Here is a 17,555-nt window from a genome sequence, read left to right as displayed (position 1 = left end):
TGTTGGGCTTTTCCCTTTGTTGTACTTCTTGCAGGATTGTTCTTACTCTTTATCTATTAGCTAGCTTAGAGTCGCAGGGCTGAAAACATCTCCCAGGCGTTCAGTATTAAAGTATTTACTGGTCTGTGCTGACTGCTATGTCCTTTTATCTTGGAGATCCAGCGTTTTAAGATATGGCTTTCTGTTGATATTTGCACGACTAAAGAACTGCAGCTAGTTTTTGCAGACAATTTGGCCACATGTTCTGGAAAGCAGGGTTTGAAACAGCTGGTAACTGGTTGACCAGTTAAGACCAGCTCCACGCACAACATGATTTGCCCAGCTCAAGCTGTGTTTTGAAACAGCCTGGTAGCTCGTCATTTGAAGATGGTCATAGGTGGATTTTTCAGCAGGGTGCATGGTACAGGTAAACTTCAGAGCCCTAATTGACCACAGGAGCTGATATGTAATGTCCATTCAACCAAAATCCTCCCTTCATGGGTGACACTTTGGCCAATAATACTCCATCCTGCATGACTGCCAGCCAAAGTCAGTAATGGCACAGATTATAGACCATGGGGTTCATTACTGCATTGGGAGCCAGTGCTTTAGCAATCTGGACCAGCTGGGAGCGCCAAATATTCATTTTTAGTGCAATTAAATAAATAGGCCTAAAACTCCCTTCACCAAAACAGACTCAGAATAACTATTATGAGAAAGGATGTGTGCAGCATATTTATTTATTGAAATAAATCTGTGTTGTATTTCCCCGCTGCAGCACGTTCTCACGAATGCCTTTAGACTTTGTTTAGTGTTTACTCTATATGTGTGTGTTTTTAGACCTAAAATAACATCAGTTGTGTGTTTACATGTTTTGTTTTGTTGAGTTTGGTTTTCAGGCAGCTCTCTGATCTTCAGAACAGATGTGTAAATATTTCTGGTGTTAGTGCTAGCCCGTCTGCGACAGCGCCAGCTTGCGGATTTAACAAACAGCAGGGCAAGCTTCCATTTGGCCCGCAGCTCCTGGGAATCTCTGCAGCATCCTCACCCCCACCCTGGGTTCCAGGATGGGAACGTCCTCCCTGACACTTCATCTTCCTTCCGTTAAATCCGTTGTCATCCGTGCAAAATATGTGTTCCTTGATAAAAAAAACTTTTATTGTGTTAACGGCCAGTGGCTTGGTTGTGATTTTGGTTGTGATGTCATTCCTTTATTTCCTCTGCCTATTTTTTTATTTTAGATTACTTTGTGTTTTATTTTGTTTGCAGCTTCTTGCAATGAATTTGCAATGTTCAGTCACAAATGTAGACCCCCCCCCCCCTGTGTAATGCATTCAACTGACTGACCTCTTCACTTCCACACTGCAGCAGATTGTGCAGACAGACAGACTACTGGTACCTGCTCCACCAAACCAAGCTAGGTTTTGAAGCAGCTGGTTGACCAGTTCAGGCAAGCTCCATACTCTACATGGTTCGACCAGCTCAAGCTATACTTTGAAATAAATAAGAATTCAATGGTCATAGATGGCCATAGCACCAAGTGCGTAATAGTATGGGTGCTGTACAGTTAGGGTTTGAATAGATAACACTCTATGGCATTGGGTTCAAGGACATGCCCCACCCCACCGCACCATGCACAAGTACCTCAGCTGGGTGCGCATTCTGGAGCATTCTGGAGCCCTGACCTCCTGCTCCAGACATCACCTCATCATTCAGCCCAGGTGGACAGACCATCTGTTTCTCCTGGCTGTTCAGAGGAACACATATTTCTGACTGATGGAATTGCTGGAAGTGCCTCTGTCAATACCAGCCCTGATTTATTTTGAGTTATTTCCCTGCCTGGCTGATTTGAGGTGATATGGGAGAATCTGCGCTGTGCGTGCTGAGTGCTCATGGGAAGGAGGTGGGTGTAATGAGCGTGAGGAAGCAGGGAGGGTAAAGACAGCACTGATGAGTTCACCCCACTGCGGTAATGAGTTCTGGGCACGCTCACGTCCCAGGGGGCAGAACCGTGCCCTGGAAAGCCTCTCAGCACCAGGAGAGCAGGCTTGGCTTGAAAGAGGAAGGAAAGTAGTTTACGGACAAAGTTTTACAAACCTCAGCCGGGTCTGCCAATAAACCGCTAACCCGTTTCAGGCTATATGGGCAATTGTCTCCATATGAGCCTTCTCTGGCCGAACGCTAAGGCACATTGCCTGCGAATGCAGCTTGGCGGCCATTAAGCGGTAAAGTCAACAGGATGCACGTGTTGGATGCAGCGCGCATTCCTCCGCCGAACGCTGACAATGTGTCGATTCCAGGGAAAGATGGGAGCAAGATGTACGGTCCGACGGCAGACTCGGTCGCTGTGCGCGAAACGGGAATTCCAGGAAGAGGGGAAATGGCCTTTCCATATTTCGCGGTGGAAGCGCGGAGCAGTGCCAGACCCTCCGCAGCTGCGGGTCAGTTGCTGGGATACGCCACGCTGGCATGAGAAAGGCATGACAGGGGATACCGTGCGTTACACGTACATACAGCACACATGGAAACCTGATTAAACCAGTCACAGTGAAATACTGCTTATGTGGTACTGTATGTGTCCACATATTATACCACTTTATCCCTGTATCACTGTCTTTATTATGATACATTTATTTCCATCGTTGTTTTTGATGCATACAGGGATATTATAGTATATGTAATGGCGGTATGATGCCATGTTATTGCTGCATGTGCATCTGTTTGTGTGCCACAGACAAAATAGCTCATTACATTATTTTCAAAGCTGAAAATGTGCCAGCTCCCTGGATATTAACAGGAGAATTTCAGGTTAACTACCCAGCTTAAGGCTACAGCAGTAATTCCCCACTTTGCTATCAAAACAGATTTCTTGTTCAAGGCTCTGGTTTATACAACTATTAGACTTTCTGCCTTTTTAATGGGCCCTGCTTTAGTTTAGAGCTTACAGATAGAGATATGAATGAATGAATGAATGAATGAACAAATCTGCAGAAGCCAAGGCAGGGTCGGTTAAGATGGAATAGGGCAGGGGTACTCTAAACAACATATGGCCTCTTCTTGCATGAAAACCTCTCAACGACCATGAGAACAGGTGTGCTGTGTTTGTGTGACTCACTCAAATAAACAGACTTTAACACTGGCTAGGTCTAAGGTGCTACAGGACAATGTGGCCAAAGAGGACCCTTGCTTTCAAACTGAATCCATATACAGTATCATATGCATCCTTCAGGAATCTTTCTGCAGTGAGAATAATACTTATCATGAGGTAATGAGACAACAGGCCATTTTGGCTGCAATTCATGATAATCTGAAGTTATTATTAATGTTTGCAGTGGCCTGTTTATTGTTGCTTTTAATAAATTATATAGTATGCTATTTGCACTTCAAATGCTAAAGTTTGTTACAAAATGTTTTATGACTGATTAAGGAAATCCAGTTAAACGTGCTCAGTAAATGCAGGGCACATTGAAAGCTGGCTGAATGGAATGTTTTTTGTGCCTGTTGTGATTTGTAATGGTAATACTGAGGAGATTACCGAGTTCCAATCACAGCTCCCAAATGTTCCAAAACTGTCCCCTTTCCCACATACCTGTAGCTCACCAACTGTGTTCATTTGTCCATTTCACAATTTCTGTAATTCTGCTTAATTTATCAGTATCATTCCACCACTCGTATCCAAAATGGGTAGTGTGTAACCCACACTTGGACAGGATGTTGCTTATCAAAGCCACAGCCCCAGTGTCTATCTACCAGTGAGTCATGTTAATGGTCTTTTACAATAGCCATGGATACATCCTGAGGTCATGTATTGGATCCTCTCTTGGTCCTGATGAAGACCCACTGTGGCTGGGAATATTGATTATCCTGTGGTGGATAGTTTTTTTTCTGGGAGCAGTGATCATGGTGTGTGAAATATTTTCCCACCTAGGAGCAGCCTCAAAGTTCTGCAACTGAGCTGGGATTCTGTGGGTTTGAATGTTGTTTTATCTGGTAACTTCTTCCCCTATAAGAGTAGGACACCATTTTAGTGTCCCTGCTACACTTGGCAGAAGTCCCGTTCTTAGCTACTTGATAACACCCTTCTGATGCTGTTATCTGCTGCGATCTCTCCTCTGCTGGTGCTCTGCAGTCTGACTGTTCTGTACTCCACAAATAAACAGGATTAGTCACTTTCTGAAAGAAAGTCCTCCCCAGTATTTTGTTCAAATCACATGGATCTGCTAATTAACACAATTCTACAGCCAGGAGGGAGGGAGAAGGTGGCAGGACTTTTACTTTCTGACCCCTGGACTTTTCACTTGTGGTTTATCAAAGATCGGTAAATTCCTGCAGAACACTTTTGTTGACACTGATTTGGCTTATTAATTGCGACGGTACTTTTACGTCAAGTACTGATCCGCTTGGTTAATCTAGTGTATTGACTTCACCTCAATTTATGTGTGCTTAGCCCAGGTGCTTCATGCACTCCCTCAGGCTTGTGTGTGAGGGTGTTTGCTGAGTAAAACATCGTCCCTGAACTTTCAGAGAATTTCCTGCACTTTATTAAATGGTGTGAACTTGCGGGTGAGCAGAAAAACTGGACATTGTTGTTCTTCACAGTATCATACCCCCTCCCACCTCTGCTCTTTCTTATGTGGTCCACTGTGTGTGAGTACATGCGCATGTGTGTGTGCTTGTGAATATGTGTGCATCTAACCCTGTATGTGGTGTGTGTATATGTGTATGTGACCCCGTCTGAGGTATGTATGTGTGCGTGTGTATGTCTGTACATGTGTGTGCATGTGCGCATGCCTGTGCATGTGTGTGTCTGACCCTGTGTGGGGTATGTGTGTGTGCATGAGTGTGCGTATGACCCTGTATGTGGTGTGTGTCTGTGTGTGTGTGTGCGCATGCCTGTTTATGTCTGACCCTATGAGGGTTATATGTGCATGTGTGTACATCACACACTACAATCGATGCAGATTAACCTGAGGAGCGTTGGCAGGATGAAATTTTGTGTCAGGTCATAAAATGGCCTCTGGTCAGTCGTGCGGTTGTTTCTGTATTCTGTTTAACACTTTACCTCACCTTCCCTCCTCAGTGCCCCCCACTGTCGGCCTGTCATTACGGCTCTGTGGGAAGCTCAGTCGCCTCCTGGCCCATGCCACTGCACTGGAGGCATCTGTAACTGTTTATGCGGTGAGGACGGCCTGACCGTGCTCACAGCGTTTTTATCACTTCATAACTGTGGGCTGACACAGACTGGAATTAAGTCCTTTTGGCTCAATCTGCAAAACAACCCAGCGTCAGACGCTCCTGAAGAATTCCGTGTTTCAGGATTTATGTTTGTAGTCATGGTTGAATCTGTGAAATTAGCGATAATTTTGATATTGCTCACCTCTCTGTTTACATTTTTTAGAGAGAAACTTGGCAACTATTAATAATAACTTCTTGTTGAATACATACGGTTCATTGGGATGCCCGTGATATATACTGTAATATTGCATGTGCAGGATGTGTTGATTATATTTAGATTATTTCAAGGACCCCTGAAATGACCACACTCCCAGAACTACTGACGTCCTTGGATTCCCATTTGGAAGCCCCTAGAGGTGATCATTGGTAAAACATGTGTCATTTATACATCCACAAGGGGGCAGTATACTCAAGGCAAAAACTCTATTGACATTTAATGAAAGGAGCTGTCTCTCTCTGAGAAAGAAATTTTTTTTCCCTTAGTTTAATGCAAATTATAAAAGCAGTTCTGAGTGATGTCAAATGATCATTAGACCTAAAATGAATTGCCTACAGAATAGTGATATTATTAACTTGTGGAAATTGCCATTTTTATTCAGTGCTGGCATTTAGAAGTTAAGTAGCAATATACTGAATTTAAACTACAAATATACTCAGGTATTTGCAAGAAAAGCCGTCCAAAATTCAGATTTCTCTTTCCTGGCAAGGAGGTAGCTATGATTAAACCAATACAAAAGCAGTACATGTCTAAGTAATTACAGACTTGATTAAATTTGCATGAGATTCCATCGCTCTGTAAAAATCTTAATGTATCTAGCACACTATTCTAGTGCACATTTTGGCAGTGACAGCAATTAAAAGCATAACAGACTGCATAAATAATCTGGCCCTTTAATTTGCAATGTAAATAGCAAGTAGCCCCAAGCCTCCCCGGGTCTCTGTGCTGAAGCGTGTCTGTGGGACACCTTGCGAATATCATTTAACAGGCATGTCTTACCCAAACCTCAAATTCATTTTGAGGTTTTAAGGAAAAAAGGCGAACAAAAACATGAATTAATCACTGTACAAATGGTTCGAATGTAAAACGTGCACACTCATTATAGACCTAATTAGGGTTTTTTAAAATGATTCCATCAGGCCAAAAAAAAAAAAAAAAACAGTTTCCCTGGGTCTTAGCCTATATGTCTTCCAAAAAACTTTCCATATGACCTCTGACCTTCCCAGATGGGGAGTGACCTCTACCTCTGTCCCTTGGCCAGTTCCCCGTTGCTCAGGCATCTCAGTTGACCTGTGCAGCTGGTAATGTCCTATCAGCCCAGGAGAACTACAGGCCCATAGAGGTCATGCAACTCTCCCGTCCACAATAACTGTAAAGCAGCCCAAATTCCTGGGCTGATTGCCCATTTGGTCAAGAAGGCCACCTTGGTTCCCACGGAAACGATATGAGCTCGAACTGTGGAGTTATGGTCCCTGACCAGTAGTCATGGTTCCCTTGATGGACTGTCCCCAGCATAGATTAGTGCTCCAGAAATGTGTCCTGGAACTTCATTCAAATGCATGATGGCTGAATGGGTCTCTGAGCTACCATTACTAATAGCATAAGCAGTTCTCAAGTATTTTATATATGGAATAATTCACTTTTAAAACCGAAGCCAAGTTTGGCCCCAAGTTTGTCATTGTTATGCATTTTGGAAGGGTGAGTATGATTTTTTGACTATGTGTTACATGGTTATTTCATTGTTTCAATATTAGGATGGCTGTGTACATCTTGAATTTACCAAACACAAATATTGTATATCAAGTCTTACTTCTGAACCTGCTAACCAAGGCTTAAATGGCACTGTGGAGACACAGTCACAACAGATATTAAATCATTTCTAGCATAATGAAGAGTGAGTTAACATTTCCCTCTTCCCTATGAAACATCTATAATATCACCGCATGTCTGGAGAAATGTCTCCTTCTTTTCTTACCCAGCAAATCAGACGGGAGTGAAGGGTCTCACTCTTGCAATTTCTGGAGAAAGATTACAGATGAGTCATCAGCACAAAACAGACAGACTAATAACTTTTTAGAAAAATATTTCATCTTAGGCATTTCTTTCAAGTTTATATATGTATGGATGATGTGATGTTATCATGGGATTGGTCAGTGTAATGATTTGTCCCATAGCCTGCTGTTGATAGATAGATAGGTGGTAGACTGGGATAATGAGTTTCCTTGCTGCGTGAAGACCATGCCCAACTGGAAGCTGGAGGATCTCATGGTGAGAAGAAGCAGTGGCTTCATCAAAACTTGTTGTATGTTTGTTAGGGTGCACCATTACGCCCTATTAATATCAAGAGTAGCCTATTTGTAAAATAAGGTGACCATACATATTCTAGGTGTGCATTCAAATTATTGAACTCTTATTTAATTATTTATGACATTATTTTGACATCACTTTCAATGTTACACAATTTTCAGAGTTCCAAATGAACCCACTTATTGCATTTTGTTTCATCATTACCGTGTAGGGGCTGGGGGTTGGGCGTGGTTCTTATTGAGGCCTGACGTCGGGGGAAGATGATGGATTGCTCTCTTCGTACCCTGGGCTGGGTTATGGATTCTTGGCGTAAAAATAGACATTTGTTTTTCCTGCTCAGTAGAAACGCCCCCTCACCCCCTCGGACGCTGTGTGCTTTCTGAGCAGCTTTCTGAGCTATGCCCCCCCCGGACCAGCACCCCCCCCCCCTCCCGTCGCCCCTCACCCGGCCGCCTGCCCGCCGGACTCTCCTCCCAGGGGTCTTAGCAGCGCCGCCGGCACCGTGTGATTTGTGGGAGATTTGTCAAAGTGAGAAGCAATTAGTGATGCTGCTGGGCCTTAATGTATGCGTGCTCAGCCTGACCCCCGGCTGTCTGAGAGTGTGTCTGTGAGTGTGTGAGTGTATGTCTGGGAGTGTGTGAGTGTGTGTGTGTGTGCACACGAGTGCATTAGTGCATGTGTGTGTGTGTGCGTGTGTGTGTGAGTGTGTGAGTGTCTGTGTGTGTGCATTAGTGCATGTGTGTGTGCGTGTGCGCGTGTGTGCCTGTGTGTGTGTGTGCGTGTGTGTGCCTGTGTGTGTGTGTGTGTGTGTGTGCGTTAGTATGTGTGCATGTGTGCATTACTGCATGTACAGTAATAGATCTCTCATATGGCTCCATAGCTCTGGCACATGTACAGAACTTCCACAGGGGTGGACTATAAACAAAGGGAATGATGGATTAATAGTGATCTGAAGATTGCAGTCAGAAGGAGATCTGACCAGGGCTTATACACTGATAGCCATCCTCACTGAAAAGGAGAAATGCCCATACCCTGTACCCTATTTCCTTACATTTTAACATTCTGCAAAATGAACACCCCAATCTGGAAGAAAAACGCAGAGGCCCTGAATACGTTCACAGATGGAGCAACACCTCCGCCCAGGGTGATTATCCCTCCATCGATCGTCGGCCATTTCCACGGGCGTGTCCGCAGCTTCTGGGGAGCGAGGCCCTCTCAGGCAGCAAACCCTGCCCACGTGCTGTCGTGGTGCATCATGGGAAGGCTCTTCCGGGCGCGGCCCCCCGTTCTGAGTGGCCTGGGAACGGGTGTGTCTGTGAGAGACCCAGCGGTCCCGGCCAATCACTTCGGGATTCTCAGTCTGTCCTTTCTGCTCTTCGTCATACTCGGGTGTCAGACACAGCATAGACGCTGACACCGTTACACCGCTAGGCCAGAAATAGAAATAACAACCCTAACGAAAAGCCAGTCCTGGTTTTACTAGAAGAAAATGAATGCATGAAGTGGAAAATGCCGGGTTGTACTCGAACCTGATCATTCTGAGAACTGGACTGGCACAAGTAACTTTGTATTACAGGAGAGTTATTTCAGCATCATCGCTCAACATAGAGTATGGAGGTGATATGGAAGTCAGTATACAATTATCTCTGATGGAAAGGCAGTTATTTTATGTAATGGTTATTTTAATAAAAAGTTTATTTGGCCAATGGGTAATGCATTCGCTTAGACTATGACTAATAGATACGACTTTTGTTATATTGGCATAAGGCCACTAAGAATAATAACTATAATGATAACAATAAATATATAATTTAAAAAATCATCCTATCTGAAGTAGGTGACACAACTATAATGACAATAACAGTGATAAACAATATCTTTTTTCAGCTCCATGAATGATAAAACACTGATAGCCAATCAAATCCATCCGAATTTACAGGGCATTGCATACAAAATGGCAGATGACATAGCTGAGAGACTATTTACTATCATTCAGCAGGGCGGATGCTCACATTGCTATTGTTATGGTTCTGGTTATGGTTATGGTTATGGTTCTGGTTCTGGTTATGGTTATGGTTATGGTTATAGTTATAGTTATAGTTCTTGGTGTGGATGGGCCTATAATCCAGACTATGAATTAGAGCCCAATATTCCATAGATGAATGAATGTTTCTTACAGCAATGTACAATACCCAGGAGACATTTTTGAAATTGAAATGATTCATCCAGCCTAAGTCATAGGCCTGTGATGTGTAGGTCCCAGGGGTCTTTGGACAATGTCCCCCCCTGCCCCCCCACTCTTTCCTGACGGTTTTACTCGGTGTGAGTCGGGTGTGTGAAGCTGTGTGTGGCTGAAGCAGGTATCCGGCAGGTGCACCTGTAGTGCTGGACCACACTGTGGCTTCAGTTGTCTGTGGTTGGGTCTCAAACTGAACACAGCTGCCCTGATGCCTCGCTGCCTCGCTGCCTGATTAGTCACTGTCCGTCAAAGGAATCTTTGGAGGTGCTCAGAAAACAGGAGGACGTCACGGAAAAGTAACGTGATTATGTGATGCGTGACGGTGAGTGATTACAAGCAAACTAGCTGGCTATTTTATGGAAAGCTTGCCTAGGCTTAAAAATATTAAATATTTGATTTCACTGCATTATATAGTTAAAATGTAGTTTACTAAATATATTTGAAAATATAGAGCTTGCAGTATACTCACACTTGTGACTGAGCTCTTATACAATTCTGTGTGAACTTAGAAACCTGGGGTAATTGCAAGACTTATGGGATAGCCTTCCTGGCAAATGATGCATGCATGCTGCCTTCAAAATCCTCCGAATGAAGGTGTGGCAAGAGTTCGGTTTGCGGGAAGGAAGCAGGGCAATCTGAGGACAACACCTACTGGTTAAGTCGGCACACACATGGACTACGTTGTGAATTAGTCCAGGCTTTTAAATGTGTGCTCTTTCTGCAATAGGTGTCTGAGATCAGGAAACTACAGACGAGAGAGCTGTGTACGAGAAAGATGGTGCTGAAAAGCAACAGAGCTGAAAAGCGACAGAGCAAACACAACAGTTTGGCTTAATTTATTTTGCCTTTATTATTTCGTTTATTATTTTTACCCGGGTCCTGTGAGGGTGACGGGCAAAGATTTTGTGTTCATTTTAAGAGTCATTCTCGCTCTCTCTCCCCTCCCTGCTCCTGTTTACATAATAAGACACCGGTGCGACCCAGACTTTCGGTATCACCCTGTGTGCAGCTCGTCGATCCTCTCAGGGGTGTGTCACAATGTGTGACCGAGAAGGTGTCACTTTTGCAAACTTTGAAATGGGATAGCGCTCGATGCCTTCCTGCCTAACAAGGAAGAATGTCTGCCGTTTAGGACGCTGCCTGTGCGTTGGGCAGGTGAACCTGTTTTCTGCCAGCCAGCATGCTGCCATACCCACCGGTGTGAGGTGCTGAGGTGGCAGCTCACCCTGGGTCTCTCATTCCTCCCCCAGCTCGTTAGTGCCCTGTCCGAGCGGCTGTCACCATGCTGGGCCAGCTGGAGGCCACAGCGGGGCCCGGAAGGACGAAAAGGGGGAGAGAGAGAGAGAGAGAGAGAGAGAACTTTCCCCCCTTTCTCAGCCGGGTCATTCAGCGGCCCACCTCCACGGTTTTTCGGGGTGTTTTTGAACAGTCACGTATGAACCCTGCACCCTGACGGATCTCTCCCGTAATGCGGTCGCAATAATAATAAGCGACGCTTAATTGTGAATTCTATCGTCAACACGCGCCAGGCTGCCCCCGCATGCTGATGCTGAGAGATATATAATTCAGCAGTGGCAGATGTCCTTATTAATCATTTACTGACGGTCTCTTCAGCACGGTGCCCCCAGAGTAAAGAGTGGTGACAGCCTCAATATGCTGCATTCGACAAAGGGCACCATTCGCCCATGAGTACAACCTGCTGCACACCCAGAGAGGCAGCTACGTGACTCCACGACTGGGCCCCAGCAGCCAGTTCAGCTGCCCAGAGGTGACACCATCTTACCCCGACTGCAGGAAACGCCACGACCCCCTTGTTCCCCCGTGATGGTGTTTTTACATGCTGACCAGTGCTTTTCAAGCACCTGATCTTTAATGTGGAAAATGTGCGAATAGAAAATGATTTAAAACATATTATCTGCTGCTATCTTTAATGGTAGTTTAATTAGCTCATTAGCACTGGCCTCCAGCATAACACTTCAGCTAATCAGCAAGTTTATTGTTTTTTTTGGATAAGATTAGTTTTCTGTATGTGAAAGGGCTAGTGGCACACAGACAAATGGTGCTTGAGGACCATGACTTTGTCTGAAGTTTTCTTGTGGCCAGGGGCCTGTATAACAAAGCAGGAGTACTGAGTTAGCTAGATAACGCAATGAGTAAAATTTGGACCCCATCCATATCTGGAAATAAATAGAGCTATTCTGGCTTTTACTTTGTGAACATATCCGGCTATTTCAGTAATACTGCTTTTTGGAACAGGCCCCAGGTGTGATGACCCTAAGATTCCCCCAAATCCAGAACGTATCTCTAGCACCTGGTGGTTTCTCTACATAATTTTTTTTGACAAAAGTGAAATGGCGGGTTCTCTGTGGATGGGCTCACCATGTTGGACAGCCCTACCTGTGAGTTCTGCACCTGCTGGCCAGGTGTACGGTGCGTTAGCGAGTGCTCCCTGGCGTAGCAGCGAGGCTTGGTGCTCAGTCTGTAATTCACACCGTGCCTTCAGGCCACGGCTCCACACAGGTAGGTAGATGAGGCCGCCGTGATGGCTGCCATCGCCCTGTCAGAAACAAGAGGGCAACCCGACACCTCAGCACCCCCCCAAACCGGTCCCTGCGACAGCAGACGCTCCCCGAGGTCTGCCCAGCCCGCCAGGGAAACCCAATATTCCAGTGAGCGTTTGGGCTTTCTGAGGGGGGTGATCCAGGTGTCAGCCAGCACCTGCATGCCACCGTAACCTTTCTCTGTGCTGGGACATGCATGAGCGCGCTTAAAACATGGCCACCTGCGGGCACTCCTCCCCCCCTTACCCTAACTTCCACCCCCTACCTCACATCAACCTCACCTCAACAGCCCCCCCCCCCCCCCACACACACACCTGCTGCTGGTCTCACTGCAGACTGTCATACCAGCACAGACTTCTGTTCCAGTAGATGGAGTCAGTGGGTAAAGTTAGCTTCTTTTATAGGCTATTCTCTCTGTCTTCACTGTTTACCTGAGGGAGATTCTGAGTGTACCCGACCCACCACTGCCCAAGTAAAGGATTTCCCCTGGAGATGGGGGTGAAAAAGGAATGCTTGTGTGGATGTGTGTGACTATACAGTCTGTGTGTACTGTATGTGCATATGTATATAGCATGTGTTTGTGTATGTGTGTGTGTGTGTGTGTTTGATGGGATTTAAGTCTGGAGATTGAGATGGCCATTGCAGGACATGGATATTGTTTTCACTTACCCATTTATGTGTGGATTTTGATGAATGCTCATTGTCCTGCTGGACATTCCACCTGCAACCTCAGATTCTAAGCAGAGACAACCAAAATTTTCCTGCAAAAATTATTGGTACTTTGTTTTTTTTACTTTGCCATTGGTAAGTAAAGACCACTGGCAGCAAAACATCAGCAGCCCACCTCCATTTCAGTAGGTATGAAGTGCTTATCCTTGTATGCATTCCTCTTTTGCCTCCATTGATGGTGTGTTCAGCCAAGATGTTCAATTTTGCTCTCATCTGAACAGCACTCTCTTCCACTCATAATCCCATTGAGGTTTAGCAAACTCTAGATGCTTGGTTTTGTTTATTGTACTCAATAAGGGCTTTCTGCCACCCTTCTATAGAGTCTGTTGGTATGGAGTTTGCATTTTATTCATTTTACAAGTTGGTGACCCCAAGATGTGACCTACATGATCTGTGATCATTGGGTTCTTTATGGCCTCCCTCACCATCCTCCTCACTTCCAATATGCACTTTGGTCCTCTTCCTGGCAAGTTTGTTTTACCGTTTAAAATTTGTATTATTGCCCTGACAGTGCTAAGTGGTATGCTTAACCATTTATATATATATTTTTTAAACCCATTATCAGACTTGTGATGGTCAATTACCATCTGTCTCTTCAGAATTGACAGCTCTTTGGCTTTTCCCATGCTGATGGATGACAAAGGGATTTTGCATACTTGTTACCTAGTTTTTATACTCAAGTGAAACAGGAAATTATGGAATGACACAATCTAGTTCCTTTAGACTGAGTTTAACTGAATTAAATGAAATGTTATTGCCAATTTCACTTTGATTGGTTGATTTAATTTACATTACATTTTTAGTGGTGCCAATAATTTTGACATCTATGATTTTCTGAAAAAATTAGATTACTTAGTAAACAACATTGAAACATGAGAGTAAATGTATTGAAATAAAATGGTATAGTTTTCCCATATGTTTCAACATAACATAAAGATTTTTGTCTCTGTTGCTTCTTATATGCAGCATTTTTTCTGCATTTGTCTTAATAATAATTCTGTGTTTGTGTGCATGTGTGTGTGTGTGTGTGTGTGTATGTGCGTGAGTGTGCGTGTATGTGAGTGTGTGAGTGTGTGTGTGTGTGTGTGAGTGTGTGTGTGTATGAGTGTGAGTGTGAGTAGGGGGTGCCTCTCTCCGAGGGCCAGGGGCTGCCAGTTCAAACCCAGCCTGTGTACTGAAGAATGGGGCAGGGGCATGTCTGTGTTGCTGTGCTTTATCCTCTGGGTGTGTGTTTGTGCTCAAACGAGAGAGTGGACCTGTGGGTTCCGTCGGGAGCGCAGTGGAGGGGGTGCGGAGGGGGATGGGGGTGGTGGGGGGGTCACGCTTCGCCGGAGGTAGAGCGCGTTCCGGCGGGGCGTTTGATGTGGCGGGGCGGCCGGCGCTGAAGGGGTTAAGCCCCAGCCGAGCCGGGATATTGACAGGCTGAGACCCGGGGGCTCCTGCAGGATATGAGCACTGCTGGAGGGGGGCTTGCGTGACACTTCCTTCCTGAGAGAGATGGAGCGGGAGAGGAGGAGAGGGGGGGGGGGGTAGGGGCTGTGTCTTTGGATTTCCATCTTATTAAACACAGTGGCCCATTGTTAAAGATCCCGGTGCCATCCCAGCCTGCTGCAGACGCACGCGGCTCAACGCCGCGGTGCGGGAGACGGGTGAAGTCATGGTCACATGTACACACGAGGGTCGGTACGCACAGCAGCGCATGTCTGAGGGGCCTGTTCAGGAGGAGCGCTGCCTGCGGGGGGGGGTGGGGGGTGGGGGGTGGCGGAGACGGCGGTGGGAGGAGGGGGGATGGGGGGGGGTGTGTAATTGGCGATGCAGTGAGGCTCGTGGCGCCGTGTTTGTCGATGCAGAGATAGCGCTGACCTTTCTGTGACATCGCCGGGGATCGATACGCCCTGCTTAAATTTTAATTTGTCGTCATTTGCCTGTTGTCTGCCTCATTTGAGACTGCAGCCAGATCATTTAAAGGCTGTAGAAATAAAATAAAAAAATAGATTTGTTTTTAGGGGAAAAAAGTGCCTTTTTCTTCCCAGGTCTGTAAATAACATTGAATCGGGCACACCTGTTATTTAATCCTTTCCGTTACTGAGAATCTGCTGTCTGAACACCATACTGCGATTAAGTCTATCTGAGAAGGATACTGGCAAAGAAATCATGTCTGTGTTCTCAACTGCACTCTATATTTTATTATTTCTGTATATGGCTTCATACTTTATTATTAGGAAAACTAAAATCAGTGCATTTAAAAGCTTTGCATTTACGTATAGTGTTGGTGAAGTCAACCTAGGCTTCCTAGGCTTCCAGAGGAATACAGGGATTGTGGAGCACATTTACAGAGCGCATTTAGAGCGAGCGAGCGAGCTTCCTGCTAATGCAGTACCCAGACCTCCTGACTTCCTGCAGGCCAGCGCTCCTCTCCCCAGGCCTGACCCCGGCGTCTCCGCTGCACCGCCGGGTGAGAGGCGCGTGGGCGGGAGCGGTGCCTGGCTTCCCCTGCCGATGCAGGGGGCGGCCTTTTCCGAAACCGCGTCTCTCTCAGTTTCCACCCAATCACATGCTCTCACTCCTCCTCCGCAACGTGAACTCTTTACCCATAACCCCCCTCACACCGCAGGGTGCAGGGTTTCCCTCCTGGAGGGGTGGGGGCGGGCACAGTCCCGGGTCCCGTCGAGAGCAGAGACTCTACCCGCAGCCACACCCCCCCACCCCCGCACACTCAGGTTTCACCCCCCTGTGTTTCCACTCCACACTGCTCTTTAACACTCCACATCGCCCGTTAGAAAAACACTGGTGAATTATTAATAAGTGCCTCTATTAATAGTGTATTCTATGTAAATGAACGCATTTGCTCATCAGTTTGTCAATGACAGGGAGCCAAATCATTTAAAGACAGTCGGTTTCGATTTTTGCTGTGGACAAGAAACATCTGCTAAAAAATCTTTATACAGAATATTCACCTGTAGTAAAACACACAGATATCAGCCTCGAAGTCAAGTGGTTAGATTATGCATAACTGTCCATTCACAGACCAACTTATATACACGTATTAACAATACGGAGGGGTTAACTGGGGTATGGATTAAAATGGGTGACGATAAGCAGAGAGACTTTTGTCTTTCCAGTTGCGGGCGTCTGTGTCATATTTTAGGGACAGCTTCGCAGCTCCACACGCAGTTCCAAGTTCGTAAGTTCACAGCGAGCAGTTGTCCATCCTCCTGAGTTCAAACTCAGGTTTCAGGGCCTTGTTCAGGGAGCTGTCCCAGTTTCCAGTGTGTGCGTGTGTGTGTATGTGTGTGTGTGTGTGCAATACTCAACCCCCCACTGGCTGTACATTAAGAAAGCGGTGGTGTACTGAAGTGCATGCGTGCGTGTGTGTGTGTCTGTGTGTGTGCGTGTGCGTGTGCGCGTGCGCGTGCGTGTATGTGTGTGTGTGTGCGTGTGCCTGCCCCAGATTTATTGTTGTTGTGTTTTTTCAGCGTGCAGCCAGGGAGCCGCGTCTCGGCCGAGCAGGAAGTGCGTCACTGCAGAAAGCGTAACCAGATGTCAGAGCTGGTGGGGATTCTCACAACGGAACATGCTCGTCAGAGGAAAGTTTCTTTTTTTTTATTACTATCAACACGATCTTGCATTCGGCTGCTGGCAGAGTGACAAGCAGCAGCGGTGGGGGGCTCATCGCAATGGTTACCGTAAAATGTGTTGCAACTTTCTATCCTCGGAAACAGAAAAAAAGAGAAAGAGCTCCGCACTTATTCTCTGATTGACATATTTCTACTTCTAAAACCAATCTTTGCGCAACAGCTAGGTGCCAACTGAGTTATTACAATTCAAGTAAAACATTTTGTAAAAGACATTAGTGTCAATGAAACCTGATAAAATAAAAGAAACCTGATATTTCATTTAAAAGAGAAAAGCCTCGCCCCGCAACATTGGAGCGAATCCGGAGCGTGCCAGGGCTGATTGTGTCTGCAGCTCTACAGGGCGATGCTGTGTTGCCCAGGGTATGAGATCAGAGGATCGGGGTCCATGTTTCATCACTCTTGGGCTACTCCCACTGGCCAATGAGAGTGCTTGTATGCTCTATGTGAAAGCTGCAAAAAAACATTTAAAATTTGACAAAGTAATTTCAATTGTGGACTTTAAACATGTAATTCATGACTAAAAGAAGCATGCTGCTGCTTTTAACCTCTGCTCTACTTTTAATTATTGTTACACCTCTGTGTCATTCCCCATTTGATGTTTGGAAATTTTGTCAACTGTCTTTTTGGGTAACTTTGTGTTTCATGTCAGGTCCCCCTTGCAATAGAGATTTCGATCTCAGTGTGTTTTTTTCCCAGGTGAAAAAAAAAATGCGAAAGGTCTTTCTCTGACGCCATTCTGAGCGAGTTCTGCTGTAGTCTGCAACGCAAAAAGAAGCAGATGGTAGACAGCATGTATTTTGGAGAGCTGTGGATATCCCAGCTCTCCCCAACTGACAGGGTGGTTCCTGCATATAACATGGTTGTGGTTG

The sequence above is a fragment of the Conger conger genome, chromosome 14 (genome assembly GCF_963514075.1).
Source record: "Conger conger chromosome 14, fConCon1.1, whole genome shotgun sequence".
In the NCBI taxonomy this organism is placed as follows: Eukaryota; Metazoa; Chordata; class Actinopteri; order Anguilliformes; family Congridae; genus Conger; species Conger conger.
This window is presented reverse-complemented; position numbering follows the sequence as displayed.